Genomic DNA, 24,911 nt, shown 5'->3' with positions numbered 1-24,911 from the left:
TATGATTTCAGGTCTACATCACTGAAAAGTGATTGCAACTAAGCTACAAAGCAATACCAAAAGTTTTAGAGATGACCTAATGGTAAAAAGACAACTTTCTTAGTTTCTAAAAGGTAATGACTAGACAGGATGATCTAATTCCAGATTGTTCTATATGCTGTAAATGCTACAGAATGGTTGTTATTGCATAAAAATGAACCACTTTATTATAAATAGAAGGTTGCTATGCCATTTTGGGGTAATCTCTCACGACTCCATTGGTAGCTCCATGCTGGTTGGTATGTAATGTAGTTCATTCAATTATTATTTAAGGTAAAATGCTGAATTGTTCATGTAAATTCAACTGCCCCTTTTAGTAAAGTATGCAGATTAACTTTTCCCAATTTGGTCCACTCCGGGGAGTAACTTTCAATTTTGCTAGGTAGTTAAGTGATTTTTCATTTGTAGTGTTATATGAACAGTATTAAGAGAATTCCTGCAGTTACAGAACTCATACTTGGAGTTTCTTCTAAATTTTGTGTGCCAACTTATTTAAATTATTAAGACTGAAATAGCTTTGATCTCAGATCATTTTATAATCATTTTATCTGTAACAGGGAAGTTTGGCTCTACTGTTTCTTTACAGTAATTTTGTTATGCACCAAATTCAAGATTCACACTTTCAGTGAATTGAAAAGTGATCATCTTCCCAGTTTATTTGTAAGCCTGTAGGCAACTTATTAGTAAGGTGAATTTTAGAATGCCCTCAGTAAGAATGTAAAATAACTCATGAAACACACAGTGTATTGTGTAACACTACTGTTAAACAAATTGCCTAAGTTTCAGGGAGACTTAACATGCTTGCCTGTGCTCTCCTTGTTGATCCCTAGCAGTATTTTCCTCTATAGTCTATTAGTAAACTGGAGACTCAATGTTTTAGACTCCTGAGAATGACTTTTTTGTAGTTTCCATTATACAATAAATTATTTTTCAACATACTTTTTTGGAGTGGTTCATTTATTTATATGACCTCAAGCCTTGGGAAAGATTAAATTAAGGATAAAGTTTTACATCAGCTTCATTTTTAATAGTTTTTTGGTGCCTTTCTCCTGCAGCAATCTAATTTATATTATCTTTAAAAATCTATCATATAAATATATTACTATGCATAATCTAAGCAGTAGCATTGCTAATATTTTTATATTTATAATTATTTATTCACTTCAAGTCACTCAGCATGCCATTAATGGGCCATGTGGCTGAATATCCTAATTTGTCCTTGTGACTTATAATTAGTTTAAGTGGAAGTTCAATATAAAGTATTTTGAAGTTTATAAGAATTATTTTTTCTGTTACATGCATGTCCATAGATATAAAACTCAAAGATTTTCTTTCTTTCATAATATACTATAATATGGTTACAAGTGCATTGAAATTCATCTTGTTAGAATGGTAGTAATATATCCCACCAGGACTACTGTTCCTAGTAGCAATTTAAAATAATTATTGTGAGACTTGATGCTAGACATCAGGTTTGCAATAGAATTACAATGAGGGAAGTGTATTAGAGACAAAACATTGCTGGAAGAAAACTTCATAATGGCGCAATTTGGAACTAAGCCTCAATTTTACAGTAATAGATTCTCTTTATGATGGCACAAAGGAGTGAATGCACTTAGCAAATTTAAATCTATTATTAGTCACACTTTGTGGATTGCAGTGCAAAAAGGAGAAAAGAAATTAGCTTTTTAAGTATGTTCTTACATAAAACAGGTTCCAGTAAGAACAGTCTTATATAAAATCTCCTTGTTAGAGTTCAGAAGCACTGTCAGTCTTCGTAACATCAGGGAGTTGTCCAGGTTTAAAAGTCTTTCCAAAACTAGTTCTGGAGGTCTCTTATTTCAGATGATAAGTTTCTGAAGTCAGAATATGTTCGACATCAGTATATTTCTTATTTACAGAAATACCATATAGAATAAGAAAGACAGTTAATTTGGTCTCTGCTGCTTATTGTAATTTTTCTTCTTGAATGAAGAGGTATTTGCAGTTCACATTAGTACTATATCTGCCTTTAACATGATTTCAATTACAGTGAAGAGAACTCAGCAGCATTAAGTCGGTATGATGTGGCACTCAGCTAAAGTAACAGGAGTTGCAAGTGGCAATTTTGCGAAGGAAAACAACAGCAAGAATTCAGTGACATTTTTAGTATAAAATCAAAACACCAAAAATCTAAGCTTCCATTTTCAAGTTAATTAAAATGTTATATTTTTTGTTTTAATCATGGTCCATTTTTCCTATCTCATCTGAAAATAATACAGGGTAGAATATTTGATAACAGCAAAATTCAGTTTTAAAATAACATGCGGTCAGGTGCAGTGGCTCACACCTGTAATCCCAGGACTTTGGAGGCTGAGGTGGGAGGATTGCTTGAGCCCAGGAGTTCGAGACCAGACTGGGTAACATAGTGAGACCACCATCTCTACAAAAATATTTAAAATTAGCTGGGCCTGGTGGTGCGTGCCTATAGTCCCAGCTACTTGGGAGGCTGAGGTGGGAGGAAAACTTAAGCCCCACAGGTCAAGGCTGCAGTGAGTCAAGATTGCACCATTGCACTCTAGAGCCAGGTTGATGGAGTGAGAGTCTGTTTCAAAAAAATTAATTAAAAATAAATAAATAAATACATACATACATAAAATAACGTGTAATCTTTCCATAATGTTATTGACTGGATACATAGGGATGCAGCTGTAATCCTTAAGAAATATTAAATAAAATTCCTGAGATGTTTCACTTAATTATTTCTCTGTGAAAAAGAATGAAAACACCCAGTTGCATTGAGAAAGGTCAACCTTAAATAAAAATAGATGTTGGTAGATTGAGAGATAAGAAAACAAGAACAAACTGATAATGGTCACCTTTAAAATGAAGTTCTACGTAGCCTTAATAGGGTAATTATAAATAAATAAAATAGTCTAGTCTCTTCCCTAAACCAAATTTATTCTTTCTCAGGAGCTCTCCATCTTAGTGAACCAATCTATACTGTTGTCCAAACCAGAAACCTGTGTATCATCCCTGAACATATCTCTTCCCTCTCTCACCCAGCCAGTCTCCAAGTTCTACTTCCTATTTCACAAACATGTTCATTTCCATCTATTCCCACTGCCACTGTCCTAATTCAAGCCACCATCCCATCATTTCTGTATAGTATTAAACAGTCTCCTGGTTGGATTTTTTCCTTCCCTGATTCAATCTATTCTCCATTTTACAGTAGGACAGATCCTTCCAAACTATTTCATAAAAATGATAAAGGAAAATACTAATAAATATGAGTATATAAATTTCTTTTAAAAAATCTCCTCAGAAGAAAATACCCAAATAAAATAAAATAGGTCATAAAGTGGGAAAAATATTTGCAATACATATAGCAAAGAGTTAATGTTGCTAATCAATAAAGAATTCTTACAAATCCTAAAAGAAATATAGGCAAAGGAATTAAGCAGCCAATTTACATAAAAAGAAAATGGATTATAAGAATATAAAAAGATGCCTAACTTCATTCCTAAAGGAAATACAAATTAAAATTAGATATTTTTAACCTATCAAATTGAGAAAGATTTAAAAGTTTGAAAATGTGGGGAAAAGAAGCCCTGTCATATACTATTGATGGGTATATAAATTAGCATAGCCTCTTTGAAAGGAAATTTGGAATACATGATAAAATTTAAACATTTTTATCTATATAAAAATTTAAATAATAGTTATGTTTAATCAGGCTTTTACACTTACAGAAATATACCCAGAAATATTAGTATACCTACACAAAGATAAACAAATATGCAATAACTTTTACATTTTAGTAAAAATGGAAGATAAATATTCATCAGTTTGGTTTCAGTTAAATAATTTATGGGAATCCATATCATTCTGGAATATTAGGAAGTGGTTAAAAAGAGTAAGATGGATCTTCATGTAGTCATATGGAAAAATCACTATGTTATACTGTCAAGTAGAAAAAGTAAGACAACAGTTCGTTCGATATGCCTTATTTGTGTAAAAACGTATATGTTTGTGTATCTATGTCCCTTTATTAATTTAAGGATACATACACATCTCTCATTGATGGAAATGGTGATGAAGGGCTTTCTAAGTGAGGGTAAGAATGTAAGCACGACTGTGGGGGTAGGGGGCTGTATGAAGTGGAGATATAGTTTCCCAGAAAATTTATTTCCTTCTTTGTGCCCCTCAAAGGGAGACACAGTCTTCTCTACCTCCGCACCCTAGGCCTACTCCATTTCAGACCCAGTCTAGTGTTACTATGCTCCCTAGAAATGGACACCCGGAAGCCAAACTAGAAGAGGTTCCCATTGTCCTCTGTGAAGCTTGGGACAGAAACATTGCTGAGCTATACATACTGCCCCAAACTGTCCAGCTTTCAGGGTGGTTTTGTTAGGTTCTAGACCACTAGGTACTTCAGAAGTCTTGAAAGAAATATAAAAACCAAGACATCCAACCAGAAAAAAAATAGCATAGGAAGACCTACTGGTTTTCTAAATCTAGATGTAGCAACACAAATGTTCTCTGACTCATTTTTTTCTTTCAATTCTGGTAACCAAGTTCTCAAAGATTCTTTCTACCAAATGGTCTGTCAGATGTGCCCCTTTCACTTCACCTCCATGACCCATCTCCTGAACCTAGGCCTCGTTATTTCCTGTTTGGAGAAACATTTGACCTCTTACTTCATTCTTTCCCACTTAAGATCCATTTTCTCCTAACACCTGCCAGAACAGGATTCGTGTGTTTTGGCACTCCTGCTTCCACTCCATATGCTTTCTACATTGGTGATCATTTGCTCCCATTTCTTCAACAATCACCTGTACGTGAATGACTCCTGAGTGTATGTTTTAGTCCTGAATTTTCTTCTGAGTTTCCAACAGGAAACTCAACACATCCCCAAACAAACTTGTTCTCTTTCGCCAAGACCTTTTTCTTCAATGTCTCTCTCTCTCTCTTTTTTTTTTTTTTGCACTATTGTTTAACACATTTTTACAAATTCTTCCACCAAATGTTTCCAAATTGCTCTCTTTTTATGCCTGTTGCCCTGCAGAGATTCTAGTCCTCAGCATCTCCAGCTTGGATACGTCCACTTTTGTAACTACTGTTTTCCAGGCCTGCAGCATCTCCACCTCCGGACCATCCTCAGATCTGCTAGGATAGCCTCATAAGAAGAAGCCTCAGTGAATTACGAAAGTACAGAATATAGGGATCATTGGTACCTGAATCTAGTTTGAGGTTACCAGTCTTAACTCCAACCACACTGTTCTTTACTTCTACCTTCTCACCATAATGAACCACTCTTTATTTTCAAACTGTGCCAGGTTTTTCCATATCACGGTGCCCTTGCCAGTGCAATGTCCCCAACCCAGAATATGCCTCTCCCACATCTATCTGGCCAATTTCTATTATTCCTCTTATTCAATCTCATGAGTCATCTCTTAACGTACAATCTTTTCTGTCTGCCCCCAAGCTGAATTGATTGACTGTTCATCTGCATTCTGATAACACATTAAACACACATACAATAATGTGTTCTGATCAGCCGGTTAGGATCTTTACTACTATTTGATTGAAGCACAAGATTGGTTCAGTGGCCAAACTTTAAGTTCAATAGTTAAACAATAAGTTCTTCGATTCCTTGAGTGCCTAGCACCATGTTTGGTACATGGTAATCTCTTAGTACATGTGTGTTAAATGAATGAATAGATAACCTTCTATGGCTTTGTTTTTCTGCATCGAAGTTAACTTTGTCAGACTGGCAATTAAAGAACTCTTTCAAATTGTCTGTTCCTTTCCCAGTATAATTTTTTCTTTATCTTTCAAGCCTCAGAAACAGGACTTCATGCCTCATGTACATCATAAATATCTTTTATTTGCATTCATGTCTATTTCTGAACTTTTGCTTACACTATTTCCCTTACTTGGAAAGAGTTCCATCTCCCAACTGTATAAAAATCTAAATACCTGTCTCCTCTCAACTTATAACTCTCTGCATTTTCTGTAGGTTGTGTACTAATTTTGCATTCCCTTAGATCTACATGGTTTATATGACATGTTTCATTACACATACATACACATACTTTTTTTTTTTTTTTGGCAGGGTCTTGCTCTGTCTCCCAGGCTGGAGTGCAGTGGCATGACCTTAGCTCACTGCAACCTCTGCCTCCCAGGTACAAGTGATTCTCATGGCTCAGCCACCTGACTTGCTGGGATTACAGGTGCGTACCACCATGCCTGGCTAATTTTTGCATTTTTAGTAGAGATGGGGTTTTTCCATGTTGCCCAGGCTGGTCTTGAACTTCTAGCCTCAAGTGATCTGCCCGCCTCGGCCTCCCAAAGTGCTGGGATTACAGGTGTGAGCCACTGTGCCCGGTCCATACACACACATTTTATTCTATAGGTTCAGCAATATGAAATTGCCAATATTCAAGCTTGCCTACAAAAATAACAATTTCATGTCATTCAACTTAATTATAAATTTTTGAAGGCAGGTTACTATGTCATAACGTTTTGCTTTGTCTTTTAGTTTAATGTTATCATTGGCACTATTCTATGCAGACAGTAAGTCAGTGATTCTCAGAGTGAGGTTTGTGGACCGTTGTCAGTCCCAAGACCATTTCAGGCATTTATAAAATCAAAGCAATTTTTATACTACTACTAAAATGTTTGCCTTTTTCACTGTGTTAAAATTTGCACCAATGGTAAGTAAAATCGCTGATGCCTTTGCAGGGATCAATGCAGTGGGATCACTCTACTAGTACTCATTGTATTCTTCACTGCCACGTACTTATATTAATACTTAAAAAATAGGCCAGGTGCGGTGGCTTACACCTGCAATCCCAACACTTTGGGAGGCTGAGGCAGGCAAATCACCTGAGGTCAGGAGTTTGAGACCAGCCTGACCAACATGGTGAAACCCTGTCTCTAGTAAAAATACAAAAAAATTAGCTAGGTGTGGTGGCACATGCCTGTAATCCCAGCTACTCAGGAGGCTGAGGCAGGAGAATTGCTTGAACCCGGGAGGTGGAGGTTGCAGTGAGCCGAGATTGTGCCATTGCATTCCAGCCTGGGTGACTCCATCTCAAAACAAGCAAACAAACAAACAAACCTTAAAAAATAAAAGCCACTCTCAGGAATGCCCTTATGAAGCAGCAAAAACAAAATCAATTTTATTGAATCTTGATTATTGAATATACATCATTTTAATATTCTGTGTGACAAAATGAGAAGTACACATAAAGCATTTCACTGCATACCCAAGTACAATGGTTGTCTAGAGGAAAAGTACTTGTGTGACTGAGTGGAAGGCTGAAGTAGCCACTTTTGTCATGGAATACCATTTTTTACATGAAAAAACAACGGACAGGTATTTGGCAGATATTTTCCCTGAAATTAACATAGTAAAACTGTCATTTCAAGGAAAACAACTGACAATATTTGTTGCCAATAATAAAATTCAAGCATTCAAGTAAAATCAGAATTTTGGAAAACTTTGTATCTGCTACCATAAACTTTGACAGCTTCTTAATATTTAAAGACTTTTCAGATGAGATCAGTGGTGAGATTAACAGTTACAATTTCTGTGATATTGTGTAATGAAATGTATCAACATTGAAGATCTGTATAACTCAGTAAGCAAATATTTTCCAAATTAACAACTCATGATGTCACTAAATCTTCTGTGGTAAAAGACCCATTCAAAGTACAAGATATCATTTCAGATTTTTGTAATACATTGCAACTAACCTTTAAGAAACTACCATTTGTTGAATTTTGGTGTTGTATTAAAAAAAATCCACAATGATCTGAAGGGGTAATAAAAATATTCCTTTTTTATCCAATTACATTTCTGTGCGAGGTCATATTTTCTTCATATCCTTCAACCAAAGCAACATATGAAACAGATTCAATGCAGAAGCAGACATGATAATCCAGCTATGTTAAGCCAGACAATAAAGAGATTTGCAAAACTGTAAAGGAATGCCACTCATCACTAATTTTTTGTTTTGGAAAATACAGTTTTTTTTTTAGTAAAACATTACTTATGTTAATATGTAATTGGTTTATTGTTATTTTCAAGTGAATTCAGCACATTTAAACTTCTCAGTTTTAATTTCTAAAATGATAAATGTTAATCAAAATAATCTACATAAACAAAAGTTCTCTGGGGTCCTCAATAATTTTTAAGAATGTATAAGAGTCCTTAGTCCTTAGGGCCAAAAATTTGAGAACCACTAAAGTAGATGTTCAATAAATATCTGGTAAGTTAATGAATCCCATGAAGCAATATAAAGGAAGCAAGGAAGGTGTTGTTTATACAAGCCTAGTTAGGTGACTGGGTGGTCAGTTTTCTGTTCACTCTGTCTCAAATGCTTGAATATTACCATACTTGTCACCACACTGAGAAGTATGTAAGTATTAAATCCTTTCCAGGAGGCAATGAGGTGTTCCACTGGAGACAAATCAACCGAAGCTCAGTTACAAAAGGAAGCAATAGAGAAGGTTTGAAAATATCATTGCAGATGTGGGTGGGTGAGTTAGCCAGTGGATTTTAATGAGACTGATGGTCAGGATTGTTGGCTTATTTGAGATTGTGATTATGAATTTATAGTGGACTCAATCAACATATTTATTGAGCACTCTGTACTGGAGCATCACTTCCTCTGGTGGTCTTCCTAAACTCCTTAAATACAGGTTGCTTTCCTTCCATCAGGCATATAGCCTTGAGCACAAGGTTCAAACCTTAACAGTTTTTAAGACAATGGGGAGTGAAACCGTGTGTATCACTGAGCCAGATTAAGAAAGACCCACTCATCATTTTTTATGGCTACATAGTATTCCATGGTGTATATGTGCCACATTTTCTTAATCCAGTCTATCATTGTTGGACATTTGGGTTGGTTCCAAGTCTTTGCTATTGTGAATAATGCCGCAGTAAACATACGTGTGCATGAGTCTTTATAGCAGCATGATTTATAGTCATTTGGGTATATACCCAGTAATGGGATGGCTGGGTCAAATGGTATTTCTAGCTCAAGATCCCTGAGGAATCACCACACTGACTTCCGTAAAAAATGATGAGTTCATGTCCTTTGTAGGGACATGGATGAAATTGGAAATCATCATTCTCAGTAAACTATCGCAAGAACAAAAAACCAAACACCGCATATTCTCACTCATAGGTGGGAATTGAACAATGAGATCACATGGACACAGGAAGGGGAATATCACACTCTGGGGACTGTGGTGGGGTGGGGGGAGGGGGGAGGGATAGCATTGGGAGATATACCTAATGCTAGATGACGAGTTGGTGGGTACAGCGCACCGGCATGGCACATGTATACATATGTAACTAACCTGCACAATGTGCACATGTACCCTAAAACTTAAAGTATAATTAAAAAAAATAAATAAATAAAATAAAATAAAAACAAAGAAAGACCCACTCAGTGGTAAGTTAATCACACCCAAGAGAGTTAGTGGTTAAAATTACAACTTTTCATATTACTAGACCTCAACTTTCCCTATTATACTTCGTCATATCAATTACCACTCCTTTATGAATTTATTTATTCAGAAATATTTGTTTTGTGCCAAAGTATGCCAGGTTCTTGACTACTTCCGCAATTACCTCCCTCCTCCCCAGGCACCTCTTTGCTCCTTACATGAGCATTTTCTTGTTTCATTTTTACGTTCTCTTTTTTTCCCTCTTTGTTTCTGTATTTCAGAATGGGAAAGTAGCATGCCTATAGCTTTGATTCATGGACAGATAAATATGTTAAGTTTGCAGGTAACATTCATTAGGACCCACAATTAGGCAAAGTAGAAGCAGTCTATGCAGCCTGTGTTACTGCAATACCCACACAGACGTGGGATATAATATGTATCATTCTTTAATGGTTTCTATATGTTCTCAGTAGCCTGTCAATTTTTATGTTAATTTCTGTGATTTAGTCACCACATTTGTTTATTCAATAAACATGTGTTGGACCGAAAAAAAAACAGAAGCAAGATTATTCTTTTAAAATTGCAATTAAAAGAGGACTCACAGAGTAGATACCTCCTTCAGCTTGCACTGGTTCTGAATATCAAGTGAGATTTTTAAGAAAAATTCTCAGACTTCCCTTCAATTGGCTTTAGAAAGTATCAGTTATGAACATTACTATCATGGTATGTTTTCTGGAAGTCTGAATCACAATACTGGAAAGTAGCCAGTTTACTAGCATTGAAGCTGAGCTGTCACACACAACTCTGGGCGGGCTGGGTGTTGGAAATGGTGGCAGCAGAATACACAAGCAGCTGCTGCATGGTGAAGTGGGGCAACTGCAAGAGGAGGGAGCGGGAGCAATACTTCAAGGGGGCACTGGATTACAATTTCAAAATAATGTGGCAAAGTTGTTGGCTGCTGAGAAACCACAGCAGCAGACACAGACTGGTTTGCTATGCCACAAATAGAAACAGTGGCTCTTTTTGAGCAAAGGCAGTGGGCCAAATGAGATGAAGAGACCACTAGCAGCTGCAGCCCCAAATCAAAGGAGAATCTTTAGAATGTATTCTATGAGAAAAGGATTACTGGTCATGCTCTGCCTATCTATTGAGTTACACCTGCACAGATAGACATCAGGAGCCCAATCTTGAAAAATGCATTACTCTGATGGATAAATGGCACCCAGTTTCTCACTAAGCATCTTTTTCTCTGAGAGTTCCTCCTAATATTTGATTTATATCTCTTATGGAATAGATGTTTTCAACCTGGCATTCTGGTTGTTCTTGTGCAACCTTGCTTCTTCCATCTCCAGTATAAACTGGAAGCTGCTCATATGCCCCTCAAATTCCACAGCACAGTGTCATGTGCATAATAGGTGCTCAATATTGTTGAATAAAGGAAGCATAAAAGTAGCAAAACTGTCAAAAAAACTGTCGTCCTATCTTTATTCATCTATTTTTTTCATCTTGCAAATATTTATCCAGTCCCTATTACATACAAAGTAATATGCTAGTTTACATTGGTTATGTTAAGATGAACTAGACTATGGTTCCCCTAAAGGTGCCATAGTTAAATAATCAAAATTAGTCTCTTTACTGAGAGCTCCATAAAGACATAATACATTACGTTGTCATCAGTTAAAATAATGGGTTATAAGATAGTATTTGAAAGCCTCATAGTAACCTCAAAACAAAATCATACAACAGATACACAGAAAATAAAAAGCAAGAAATTAAAACATACTACCTTAGAAAATGAACTTCACTCAAATGAAGACAGGAAGATGGAAAGAAGGAAGAGAAGACCACAAAATAACCAGAAAACAAATAACAAATGGCAGGAGTAAGTCTTTACTTATCAATAATAACATTGAATGTAAATGGACTAAATTCTCCAGTCAGAAGACACAGAGTGGCTGAATGGAATTTTTTTTAAAAATCCATCTATCTGTTGCTATAAGAAACATATGGAAATTAAACAATATGTTTCTGAGGGACCAGTGGGTCAATGAAGGAATTAAGAGAGAAATTAGAAAATTTCTTGAAACAAATGAAAATGGAAACACGACATACCAAAACCTATGGGATACAGTGAAAACAGTACTAAGAGGAAAGTTTATAGCAATAAGCAGCTACATCAAAAAAGTAGAAAAACTTCAAGTAAATAACCTAATGATGCATCGTAAAGAGCTAGAAAAGCAAGAGCAAACCAAACCCCAAATTAGTAGAAGAAAAGAAATAGTTTAGAGCAGAAATACATGAAATTGAAACAAAGAATACAAAAGATCAACAAAAACTTGCTTTTTTAAAAAGTTAAACAAAATACACAAACCTTTAGCCTGGCTAAATAAGAAAAAAAGAAGACCCAAATAAATACATTCAGAAATGAAAAAGGAGACATTACAGCCAATACTGCAGAAATTCAAAGGATCATTAGAGGTCACTATGAGCAACTACATGCCAATAAATTGAAAAACTTAGAAGAAATAAATAAATTCCTAGACACATATAACCTACCAAGATTGAACCACAAAGAAATCCAAAACCTGAACCGAACAATAGTAAGTAATGAGATTGAAGCTGTAATAAAAAGAACAAAACTGGGGAACTGCATTAGCTGACTTCAAATTATACAGTAGAACTATAGTAACCAAAACAGTATGGTATCAGCATAAAGACAGACACATAGACCAATGGAACATAATTGAGAACCCAGAAATAAATCCACATATCTAGTGAACTCATTTTCAATAAAGGTGCTAAGGATTTACATTGGGGAAAGGACAGTCTCTTCAATAAATGTTACTGGGAAAACTGGATATCCATAGGCAGAAGAATAAAACTAAGCCTCTGTCTCTCACCACATACAAAGAACAAACATGAAGGTTCAGGAATATCCTGAGCAAAAAGAACGATGAGGGATTCTACCCACAGAGACTGGAACATATTATAAGGCCATAGTTTTTGGTGCATGCAGTATTGGTACATGAATAGAGAGACAAACCAGTTTCCATTATGGAACATAATGGAGCATTCAAAATGGGAAATTCAAAAGCAGACTCTGATATATTGAGATTTAGCATAAGAGAAAGGTAGTATCACAGACCAATGGAGAAGGGGGGAATTTCTTATAACAATCTGAAAGTAAGGATAACTCATTTTACTATGACTCAATAGTCAGAAAGAAAAATACAGACACATATAATGATGTAAATAAATGTATGTATGGAGATAAAACAATATAGGAAGGGGAAAATAGAGTTTTGGCATTGCTCATAAAGAATGAAATCACAAATATAAAAGGTGCAGATATCATGGGTTGACAAGATATTAAGTCTCAATCTGGCTTATATCCACAAAGTTGGAATAATATTTCCCCCAAACTCTGCATTAATGGGTAGTACTGACCTGAAGGGAAATCTATTGCATTGGAGAAGAAAAATGTATTTTTTTTAGAAAAATGTATTAATAGAAGTATTAAGTGTATGAAATATATTTTACTAGACAATTTGAAAAGGTATAATTTGAAATTATATCATTGTGCACAACAACAACAACAACAAATCACATCAAAATGGACTAAAGACTTAAATCTAAGACCTCAAATTAAAGAAAACATTATAAGAACTCTCCAGGACATTGGACTGGGTAAAGATTTCTTGAGTAATACCCTATAAGCACAGTCAACCAAAGAAAAAATGGACAAATGGGATCACATCAAGTTAAAAGTCTTCTGCACAGCAAAGGAAGCAATCAACAAAGTGAAGAGACAACCCACAGAATGAGAGAAAATATTTTCAAACTACCTATCTAACAAGGGATTAACCAGAATATATAAGGAGCTCAAACAACTCTATAGGAAAAAAGTCTAATAATCCATTTAAAAATGATGAAAAGATCTGAATAGAGGCCGGGCATTGTGGCTCATGCCTGTAATCCTGACACTTTGAGAGGCCAAGGTGGGTGGATCACCTGAGGTCAAGAGTTCGAGACCTGCCTGGCCAACATGGTGAAACCCTGTCTCTACTAAAAATACAAAAATTAGCTGGGCATGGTGGTGCATGCTTGTAATCCCAGCTACTCGGGAGGCTGAGGCGGGAGAATCGTTGAACCTGGGAGGCAGAGGTTGCAGTGAGCTGAGACCAGGCCACTGCACTCCAGCCTGGGTAACAGAGTGAGGCTCTGCCTCAAAAACAAAAACAAACAAACAAAAAAACCTAAAAATAGACCTACCCTATGATCCAACAATCCCACTCCAAGGTATATACCGAAAAGAATGGAAATCATTATGTAGAAGAGATATCTGCACTCCCATGTTTATTGCAGCATTATTCACAATGGCCAAGATTTGGAAGCAACCTAAGTATTCATCAACAGACAAGTGGATAAAGGAAATGTGGTGCATATACACAATGGAGTACTATTCAGTTATAAAAACAAATGAGATCCTGTCATTTGCAACAACATGGATGGAACTGGAGGTCATTATGTTAAGTGAAATAAGCCAGACACAGAATGACAAACATTGCATCTTCTCACTTATTTGTAGAAGCAAAAAAAAAAAAAAAAAAAAAAAAAAAAACTAAGACAATTGAACTCATGGAGATAGAGTAGAAATGATGGTTACCAGGAGTTGGGAAGGGTAGTGGGGGGAGGACAGGGACATGGGGATGGTTAATGGGCACAAAAATATAGTTAGATAGAATGAAAAATATCTAGTATTTGATAGCACAACAGAGTGACTACACTCAACAATAATTTACTGCACATTTAAAAATAACTAAAAGAGTATCACTGGAATGTTTGTAACACAAAGAAAGGATAAATGCTTGAGGTGATGGATACCCCATTTACCCTGATGTGACTGTGATGCACTGTATGCCTGTATCAAAATATCTCATGTACCCCATAAATATATACACCTACTATGTACCCACAAAAATTAAAAATAAAAAGTTTAAGTAAAAAACAAGACATAATACAAATTTTATTATTTCTTTTGACCACATCTGTCAAGCAACCAATGTCCAGAAGTGATCAACACATAGAAACTGTGTGAACATTTATGTTCCTTTCTCCAACCTAATAATTTACTCATCTGTCTTCAATGAGATCAAGCAGGTTAAAAAAATAATTCCTGACTTGGGAAAAATCTGGCAAAACTTATTACAATTTAGAACTTTACCAGATTTAAAACATAATTTGTTGCTTATTTCAAAGAAATGTTTGTGTTTCTTGCACATGGCTTGGGGCATGTTCCCATTTCTGAACCAATCACAGATGCCAGGGGGATGGAATACACTGATTGGCTCAGTATATGTATGGAACATAATTCATAGGAAAAGGCCTCCTGTCTTGTTTACTTCAGTATCCTCAGAACATAGCTCAGTGACTAGCACAGGGCAGATACTCTGAAAGATGACACAGACAATAAATTTAGGATGCAAATTAATTGCTTTCTTAAATATTGTCCTATATGGATAAGCAGGGTGGCCTTGCAGCTGTGGCATTTGTGTTCAAGTTCTGGCTCTACCATTTACTAGTCTTATGATCTTGTATAAGTAAGTTACTTAACTTCTCTTTGCTCAGTTTCTGCATCTGTAAAATGAAGATAATAGCAGTACTTATCTCATAAATTTGTTGCAAGTATTAAATGAGTTAACAGATACAGAAGTTGTTACTACAGTGCCTTGCACATAGTAAGAACTCAAAAAATGTTAGCTATTATGTGTGTATATGTGTACGGAGAGGCATTTATTAATATTAGCTCATATTAATCAAGAAAATATAATACTGGGAACATTTCTTAACAGTATCCTACAAATAGAATATTTTATTTATTTGTTTATATTTCCATTTTTATTTTAGATTCACAGGGTACATGTGCAGGTTTGCTACAAGGGTACATTGTTTGGTGCTGAAGTTTGGGCTTTTACTGATCCCGTCACCCAGACAGTAAGCATAGTACGCAATAAGAAAATTTTCAGCCTCTGTCCCCATTACTCCATCTCTCCTTTTGGAGGTTTCAATGTCCCAAATAGAATAGTTAAAATGTTTATCTATCAAAATCATAAATTCTTCCTAAGTTTCCCTATGTCCTACAGCTCAGCAAATTTCTTAAAGGTGATTGGGGTTTAAATCTCTGCCTCCTCATCTTTCTTATGTTGAAAATGGGGATAAGAATAGTTATCTCCTATTTTATTGTGAGGACTGATGTAATGGTTAGGAGGTAAAAAAAAATGCTTACCAAATGTTAATTATTATTTTAGTTGTCAACCTTATCAATATTACTGTGTCTGTGGAAAATGAGAGTTAAAAAGAGCAGGATTAAATTCACAAAAGATATATACAAGGAGAAAAAAATATTAAGCTTATTTTGCCATAACTCCAAGGACTAATAGAATATTGTCCATATGAAATAGGTATAATTGGTACAGAATAGAAAATATGTGCCAGAAAGAACATGATGTGCTCTTTGATTTGAACCAATTTGAGAGTCAATAGCTAGAAGCAATATAGCTCAACTGAGAAAATGCTTACCTTGGAATTTATGAGGACTCAGAATCTCTATGTATCATGCAGGGAACATAAAGAAGAATGTCTAGGTGGTAAGAATAGTTAACATTGGCATACATAACATAATGGGGTTGTAGAGTTTCTTTTTCAGGGAGTTTTTGACATAAGGCTGGTTATTAATATGAGATGGTTTAACTATCTCTTTCACCCTTAGAAATTGCTGGGTGACCTTTTAGTCATATGAACAAGAGCAAAAAAAAAAAAAAGTAGTGAAAGGGTTTGTGAGCAATATGTCAATTTTAGCAGTTTTACTACAAAAAGATTATTCATTGACATTGTCATATAACCACCAGAATTTACATTTATTCTTTAATTTCAACAAAATAATATTATTGAGCACACACTATTCCAGGCTCTGAGCTAATTACTGAGTCACTAGATAAGAGGAAAGGTACCTGTCCTTAAGGAGCTTGCAGAATAGCAAGTGTCATATAAATGATCGCCATAATGAGGCTGATCAGGTATGGTTCTTCTGCATACTACAGCCAGAAATTGGTCTGGCATGCTAATAATCTATAAAACCTTTCTATAACACAATTCAGACCAACTTCAGCAAAAACTCATTAGCTAAGATAACAAAGCAGCAACGGATGAGTAACAAGATTCTCTTTACTTCACTGTAGCTTCCTTTGGGTTGCCTCCATTTTCAGACAATTCTCCCCTTGCAGAAAAAGGGAACTCATGAGCTTCATCCTTTCATGTCCAACAGAAGAGAAACCGAGGCCTTAGAATGTAGCAGTATTGGTTCTGACTAGGCTGGCTTGTGTCACGTGACCATTTCTGAACCAATAACAGAGGGGTGGAATACACTGATTGGCTCAGGCTCCAGCTCACTCACCTTTACCTGAGGTATATAGGGGTGGGAGAAGTGATTTGTCAAAGTAGAGGTACTGTGCTATTGCCTCAGAAGGAAAACATGACGCTAGACTGCCAAAACAGTAATGGTCCACTACCAAGGAACACATATGCTTGACAATACAGTATATTCAATCTAAGAAATAGTCTTCAAGGACATTCTGGAAATGATGCACTAGCCTACACATTTTTTAAGATTAAGAGGATGTTGACAAAAAGCTTATAATCTAGATATATAACACAAAGAACTTCTGTGTACTTTGGAGAGTTGTTGGAATAGAGTTCATTTTCCACCGCAGGAATTGGGAAAGCCCCCCAGAAGGAGGTGATCTTTGCAATGGATATCAAAGGAAGGGTAGGATCTATGCAACTTGCCCTGATACAATCTCATTAAAACATAAAGTAATATAGTTTCTCCTCATTCCAGAGATAAACTTTAGATAGCCTATATTATCTTGTTCTAAAAAATGTATCTTAAAGAAGTAGCAACCTCTCCAATTGGAGTTACTAGAAAGAATATGGTTACAATTAATAATAGTGCTTACCTTAAACTCAAGACCTAGCACACAGTTCGTACTCAAAAAAATCTTTGTTGAATGAATGAATGAATGAATGTTTGAGTGAACAAATACTATGGCAACATGTTAATGGGTAATAGACAAGATTTCTGTGGTCATGTAATGTCAATTTAAAAGACATCACTAAATGTTGTCTATGACATGTTGTCTCTCTATGGGTTCATATGGAGCCACCTTGCTCCCTCAGGTAGTCCTTTGAGGCTCATCAGTAGCATCATTTACACAGCTCGCATTGTGTGTAATGAAATCCAACCTGGCATCCACCACACCCTCAGTCTTTCAGTGTAAAACAAAGTGCAGCTTCCCCCACAGAGCATCCTAATTAAACAAATTAACTATGGCGCTGCCTGCAAATACACATACTAGAGTGCAGGAAATGAACAGATACAATGGCCAAGTCTGTATTTAATTTTAATTAAATTTCATTCTGTAGCTCAATTAATCCACATCTCCAAATGTCAGCAGGACTTAGGCAAATGGAATGACATCTGCTGCACTGCACAGGACTATAAAACCTTCACTGCATGCTAGGTCTCTGGAAGCACACCAGGAAAAATGAAATATCTTTATTAAGTGTGTAGTAACATATAGAAGTCTAACTCACAGTCTAATGAAAGAACATAAACTAGGAAAGAAAATTAGACTAAGAATGTGAGTGGTTACGGGCATGGCAAATATTGCTCAATATCCTGCCTTGTGTTATTTATTGTTTTAAAGTTGCATTTGGCGTTATGGCTGTTTCTTTAATATTTACCTATGTCCTTCCCAATTGCTCAGGTTGGTTTTCTTTTTTTACCTAATGCAGACTTCTTTCCTGAGAAAGGAGAAATTGGTGGAGTAGGGTGATTTCACATAGAATATGGAAAAGACCACATTAGCTATGCAAGACCATTCGTTATAAGAAGCCAGAGGTGTAGCAGAAAGAGTGTGGGATTTGACAAGCCTAGATTAAAATCGCTATGCCACTTATAATATCAGATGGGGGCGTACCAAAAAAATCCCCAAAAGCAGACATTATTAATTGGTGAGACCGTTGTCAACTTGATGAGGACTAGTTTTGGGAAATGTCTGCATAGTGTTTTTAGAAAATGTCAACATGATCATTATTGCTGGATAATAAGAAATAGATTGATTAAGATTTATTTAATTCTTAATTATTTAATTATTTAATTATTAAATAAATTTAATTCTTATCAAAGGCTCTTTGATAGCAGGAATAGAGAGGGCCTGCTATCAAAGAGCCTTATGGCTAGGCATTGGTTATTCTCTGCAGAGGAGTTAGAAAAACCAGCCCCTGCTTTCCATAAAATGAGAATTCTTTTCCTAAGCACACTTTTGGCCTCTCTCCGCCTCTTTACTCACTCTGTTCAGGGCCAGGAGGAGTGGCTTAGCCTACTGGCAAGTTTGGAAATAACTAAGCAGGCATTGCTCAACTCTACTCTTCTTTTTCTTGAGATCTGCCTAAGTGGGTAAGTGTCTAATTGTAGGGTTCAGAAACCCACATGCTACATCCATCCTGGTCTCTCCAAGAGTAAAGGTAAGATTTTTCAGCCTCATTTGATACTCTGTTTTATTTCTGATAATTGTTCACAACCCAGGCGAGCAATACCAGAAATAAAACAGAGTACTGAATGAGATAATAAGGTACACTTACTACCTACCTGGTAGGTAAGTAAGACAAATGGGATCTAATTAAACTAAAGAGCTTCTGCACAGCAAAAGAAACTATCATCAGAGTGAACAGGCAACCTACAGAATGGGAGAAAATTTTTGCAATCTATCCATCTGACAAAGGGCTAATATCCAGAATCTACAAGGAACTTAATCAAATTTACAAGAAAAAAACAAACAACCCTATCAAAAAGTAGGCAAAGGATATGAACAGACACTTCTCAAAAGAAGACATTTATGCAGCCAACAAACATGAAAAAAAGCTCATCATCACTGGTCATTAGAGAAATGCAAATGAAAACCACAATGAGATACCATCTCACACCAGTTAGAATGGTGATCATTAAAAACTCAGGAAACAATAGATGCTGGAGAGGATGTGGAGAAATAGGAATGCTTTTACACTGTTGGTGGGAGTGTAAATTAGTTCAACCATTGCAGAAGGTGGAAGACAGTGTGGCGATTCCTCAAGGATCTAGAACCAGAAATACCATTCAACCCAGCAATCCCATTACTGGGTATATACCCAAAGGATTATAAATCATGCTACTATAAAGACACATGCACATGGATGTTTATTGCAGCACTATTACAATAGCAAAGACTTGGAACCAACCCAAATGCCCATCAATGATAGACTGGATTAAGAAAATGTGGCACATATACACCGTGGAATACTATGCAGTCATAAAAAGGATGAATTCATGTCCTTTGCAGGGACATGGATGAAGCTGGAAACCATCATCCTCAACAAACTAACACAGGAACAGAAAACCAAACACCACATGTTCTCACTCATAAGTGGGAGCTGAACAGTGGGAACACATGGACACAGGGAGGGGAACATCACACAGTGGGACCTGTCAGGGGGTTGGGGGCAAGTGGAGGGAGAGCATTAGGACAAATACCTAATGCATGAGGGGCTTAAAAGCTAGATGATGGGTTGATAGGTGCAGCAAACCACCATGGCACATGTATACCTATGTAACACACATGCAAGTTCAGCACATGTATGCTAGAACTTGAAGTAAAATTTCAAAAAATAAAAATTAGGAAAAATAAATTGCCTCTAGCAATCAATTTTAACACACAATGGAAATAAGTATATTAAGGCATTCCTGCTTGCAACATTTCACAATTTGTTTGCATTGAGCTATAAGTATTCCATATAGAAAATTCAGTATGAAAATTTGGAATTTAGAAAAAGCAACAAATACTATTGAATATTTGCTACATTTTTCAAGGAACTGAAAAAGATAGTATCTATGTGTTTTGTGATAAGGGATTTTTAAAAAATGACATGGATTGACACTAAGTTGTATTGTTGAGTTAGCCTTTTTCTTAAAGTCAGGTACCCTGAGTTCAGAGCTCCATCAGTGTTTCTTGTAGCACCGTGGGCACAGGAAATTAGGCAACTTGTATTTACAAAGATTTGTTGTGATTGGAAATAACTTCTATCCTGAATGATCACTACTTCTTAAGTCATATTTTTGACAGTAAATGAAGTTGAAATGTACCTTTTTCAGATATGGGAAGTTCTATATGCATAATTAAATGATAATTCTGTTTTGTCTCAAATTATCTAAATACTTTCCTAAATTTTCAATTCTGTTCCCCCATATGTGGGTCTCTTTATGGGAAGTCATTATGTAAATTACAGATTTCTCTCTCACCTTTACTTTTCTTAATATGGGAATTGAATGGTCATATTATGTAAATTAGCTATTTCAATACAATTACTTTATTTTTATCAAAATACAATATGAAATTCTGCCCTGTCACAATTTTATACATGAAACCTAAGCCATTTAAAAGGCAGGTGTTGTAAAGCACCTATATTGTAATTAATGAAAGATTATAAACTATGAATTAGTAACAGGCTGTAAGAAAAATTTACTAAATTTTTAGATACTCATATATTCTTAAATAAGTCCTATTTATACATTATGTGGTATATAATATCTAAGTAAGCTGCCTTGGAGCTATCAAGAGACTAATATGAACTACAAAAAAACTTAAAATAAGGTCAGCAACTTTTGCTTTTAGTGAGAAAAAGCAAAATTTAGAGAGGTTTGGAAGTCTAGCTCATGGTCTTGATTTTGCTCCTTTACTACAGATCCGGTGCTAGACAATCTATTGAAACCCAGAGAATAATGTAACAATGACTATGGCACAATATACAAAATACCATGGTAAGAGGAGTGTTTAAATGGAATATTATAATGGTACAGAATTGCAAATATTTAAGTCGGTTAGATCTTAAAAATCAGGGTGGACCAACTGCATCATCCATCATTCCTCTTCCCGCCTTTCTTCCCATTCTTTTTCTATCCTATCTTACCCATTTATCTCTACTTACTCAATCTTACCTCTCCCCTTCCTTTTCTCTCCTCACCTTTTCTTCTCCCTTCTTTCTTCCTTCCTTTCCATACTCTTCCCTACTGAATGCCTATTCTTTGCCAGACATTATGCTAGGCATCAGGGGAAGATAATTAGGATCAGTTATCTGTCTTTGAAGAGCATATTACTATCTTTATAGGAGGACCACCACCTAAACAGATACTTTTCGATAATTTTAATAGAAGCAACAGGAAGCCTAGGCCTAAGGAAAAGCACCTAATATGATAGTTCCCTGGATGAGGTAACTCCTGAGATGCATCTTAAAGTATGAGGAGGACTAACTAGGAATAAAGGAATGAAGAAATATGTTTCAGGCCGAAAGGACAGCATGAATGAAGACCCAGGGGATAAAAAGCATCAAACGATATCTTTAGAAGAAGCTCAGTCGGCACAGCCACACTCAGTGGCCTGGGGAGTGACAGGATTAGTTTTATATTTTAGAAGGTTCATGCTGGCAGCAGAGTGGAAGATGGATTTAAGAAGAATAAAACTGGAGTTCGGAAGACTAGTTGGGAGCATTTTTCTACTGAATTCCAGGTGAGGGATGATTAGTGCCTGGTGATCATAAAATAGAGAACATTAAACAACATGCCTGGTAGATCCAGAATCAAACCCCAGGTTTCTTCACTCCCAGTCCAGAACTCTCTGTACTATACCAGAAATACAGTTTTTTATCTTATGGTAAAACTGAAACATTTTTGTTTTGGGTTCGGTTAGCCATGAGGGATCCAGATTATCTGGGAGCTCAGCTCTAATTTTTTACATGGATCAATTCAGTATTCATCTATCATGAGTACTTGGCATGACACACTCATCTTTTGCATAAAGAGATTTGCCATTTTAGTGGGAGAAAACCCAACCAGAACCATTGATGTTATATTCATTGTTACAGCATATTTGCAAACCACGTGAATATAAACCTCCTGTTTCTACAGTAAAGGGTGCAGGCCCTCTCCTGGTATAATCTCCTTATGTGTAACCTATCAGTGCTACTATATCTGATGCTCAAATAGCTGCTGCACCACACGTCCTCACTGCTAGTGCCACTGTAATATTTCAGGTAATGACGTAAGGGGCACACTTGGGTTCTTTATGTGCCAAAATGAGAAAAATTAATTTTAAATGCTAAAAAGATGAGACTTCTGGTGCAGACGGTTACTAAACACCACCAGCTGCTCCACAGGTTTGGAGTTTGGAAAAAGAAGCCCATTTCAAAATCAACAACATAACTCCAGGACATGAGAAACCAAACTGTATCAGTGTTTTGAGCAAGAAGTATAATTTGGAAATCATACTAAATAGCTGGATAATTTGACAAAAGTACTGACAATTCAGTTTGTGCCCATACTATACTTCTAAATATCTTAATATAGAGAGAAGCCAATCATAAATGGTAAGAATATTTTGTTTGCTTTAGTAGATTTGTAAATTGACTTAAAATACACATTTATAGCACTTATTTGTAAAATGGCAGTTTTAGCAGAGCATAGGCTCTTTTCGGTGGAGTCAGGAGAATGTGATACTTTTATATATTAATTCAAACGTAAGTGATTTAACACACACACACACACACACACACACTTGCCATACCCAAAAGCATTTTCTTGCGTATTGTCATTTAAAGTATAGACATAAATAAGAAAGTGGCATGAATGAAAAGTACAAAAAAAAATTTCCTCCAATCTAATTGTCTCCCCCTTTCAACTACAAGAATTCACAGCAGGGTTTTCCAAGTTGGCCACACGTTAAAATCACCTGGGAAGATTTTAAAACAACTGATGGCCCAGGCCCTGCACCAATGCAGTCTGAATCTCTGTGGGTGAGGCCTAAGTGTTGGTTGTGTTTCAGTTTTCCTAGGTGATTGTGCTGTGCAGCTAGGATTGAGAGTTAGTTTTAGGGCAGGGTTTCTCAACCTCAGCACTATTGAAAGTGGGGGCTGGATAATTTTTAGGGCTGCCTCGTGCATTGTAGGATGTCTGGCAGCCTTCCTGGCCTTACCTACCACATGCCAGTAGCAACCCCTCCTCTTCCAGTTGTGACAACGAAAACATTCCAAACACTGACAAGTGTCCCCTGAGAGTGCAAAATAGGCCCTGATTGAGAACCACTGTTGTAGATAAATAAATTCCCCTTTCCCCCTTCCCTACTGAGTCTCAGCAGCAGCTGCTGTACGGAGACCTATCTGTGGTCTCCATGTTTTGCTATTTTTCTCTCTTCAAAACTGCCCACCTCTTATCTTGTTCCATGTTCTCCCCACCTTCCAAATCTGACTTAATCAAGTATTCCGCCAAAAAGTCTTCCCGGATGATCCCATCCCATACCATCTGACTTCCTCTTCCTTCTGTCATCTCAGCATGCCTGCCACCAAAATGTTAGCAAGTTGCTTCGTAAATATTCTTGTCTTTTGGAAGATGTTCTCAATTAGACTATAAACCCATTGACAGAATGAAGGAACTATGTCTTTTGCTTGTTTTAGAATCAGAGTTTTTTTTAATGGAAGGTTCTATTGCCATTTAAAATGATTTAAAATATCATTTTATTGAACTAGTTCACTTCAACAGGCAATGCCTAAGACAGTATCAGATACAACTTAATACAACATCAGTTCTCCCAACCAAAATTCCAGGTGGATTTTTTTTATGAATTCAAACTTACTTTAAAATTTATATGATTATAACTATATACAGCAGCTAAATATACCTTTAAAAAGAAAGAACTGTCCTGCTAGATATTAAGACATACCATAAAGCCATAATATTAAAACTCATATTGGATTGGCACAAAAACAGACAAACTGATGAATAGAACAGAATAGAGAACAGACAAACCTATGAATATATGTGAATTTAATAAATGAGTAAGGTATCACCACAAATAAATTCTGTCAGAAGAAAAAGAATGATGAACTAAAAATCCTATATGGCTAATATTCTTGATATGAAATATTGAAATTCATAATTACTATTTGACTATTTCAAATAATGTCAGCTGTTAATTTTGTGTTCTCAGTTTCATCCTCAAGACCAAGTTGCTTTTCTGCTGGTTACTTAACAAAATACAACCTGCCTCTGTAATGTAAGAAATGTTTGTAGGAATGATCAAGGACAGGCAAATAACTTTGACTTTAATTTTCAGATATACAGAAAGCCAATTTCAGGGTATACAATAGTCTGTTTAAAGGGAAAAAAATCATAAGAAATATTTTCAAATAAAAATACAAAAAGTGCAAAGTAAAAAAGAGACAAAAGGTGTAAAAAATTCTGAGGGTGGAGAGAGGGCGTGCAAAATGAAGAAGTTAGCACCTAAAAT

The 24,911-nt window shown here is 36.0% G+C and overlaps 1 protein-coding gene and 1 long non-coding RNA gene across 5 annotated transcripts in view; one reads left to right on the top strand and one right to left on the bottom strand.

Annotated features, from left to right (window-relative positions):
* The window catches only part of KIAA0825 (KIAA0825 ortholog), a 462,297-nt gene that overhangs the window by 107,779 nt on the left and 329,607 nt on the right, over positions 1-24,911 (bottom strand). The gene's annotated exons all lie outside the window — the stretch shown is intronic.
* Positions 1-24,911, top strand: part of LOC117980229 (uncharacterized) — a 237,116-nt gene that overhangs the window by 146,242 nt on the left and 65,963 nt on the right. The window lies entirely within an intron of this gene.

This window comes from Pan paniscus, chromosome 4, assembly GCF_029289425.2.
Source record: "Pan paniscus chromosome 4, NHGRI_mPanPan1-v2.0_pri, whole genome shotgun sequence".
NCBI lineage: Eukaryota > Metazoa > Chordata > Mammalia > Primates > Hominidae > Pan > Pan paniscus.
Note: the sequence above shows the minus strand (reverse complement) of the source record. Positions and strands in the feature narration are given on the sequence as shown.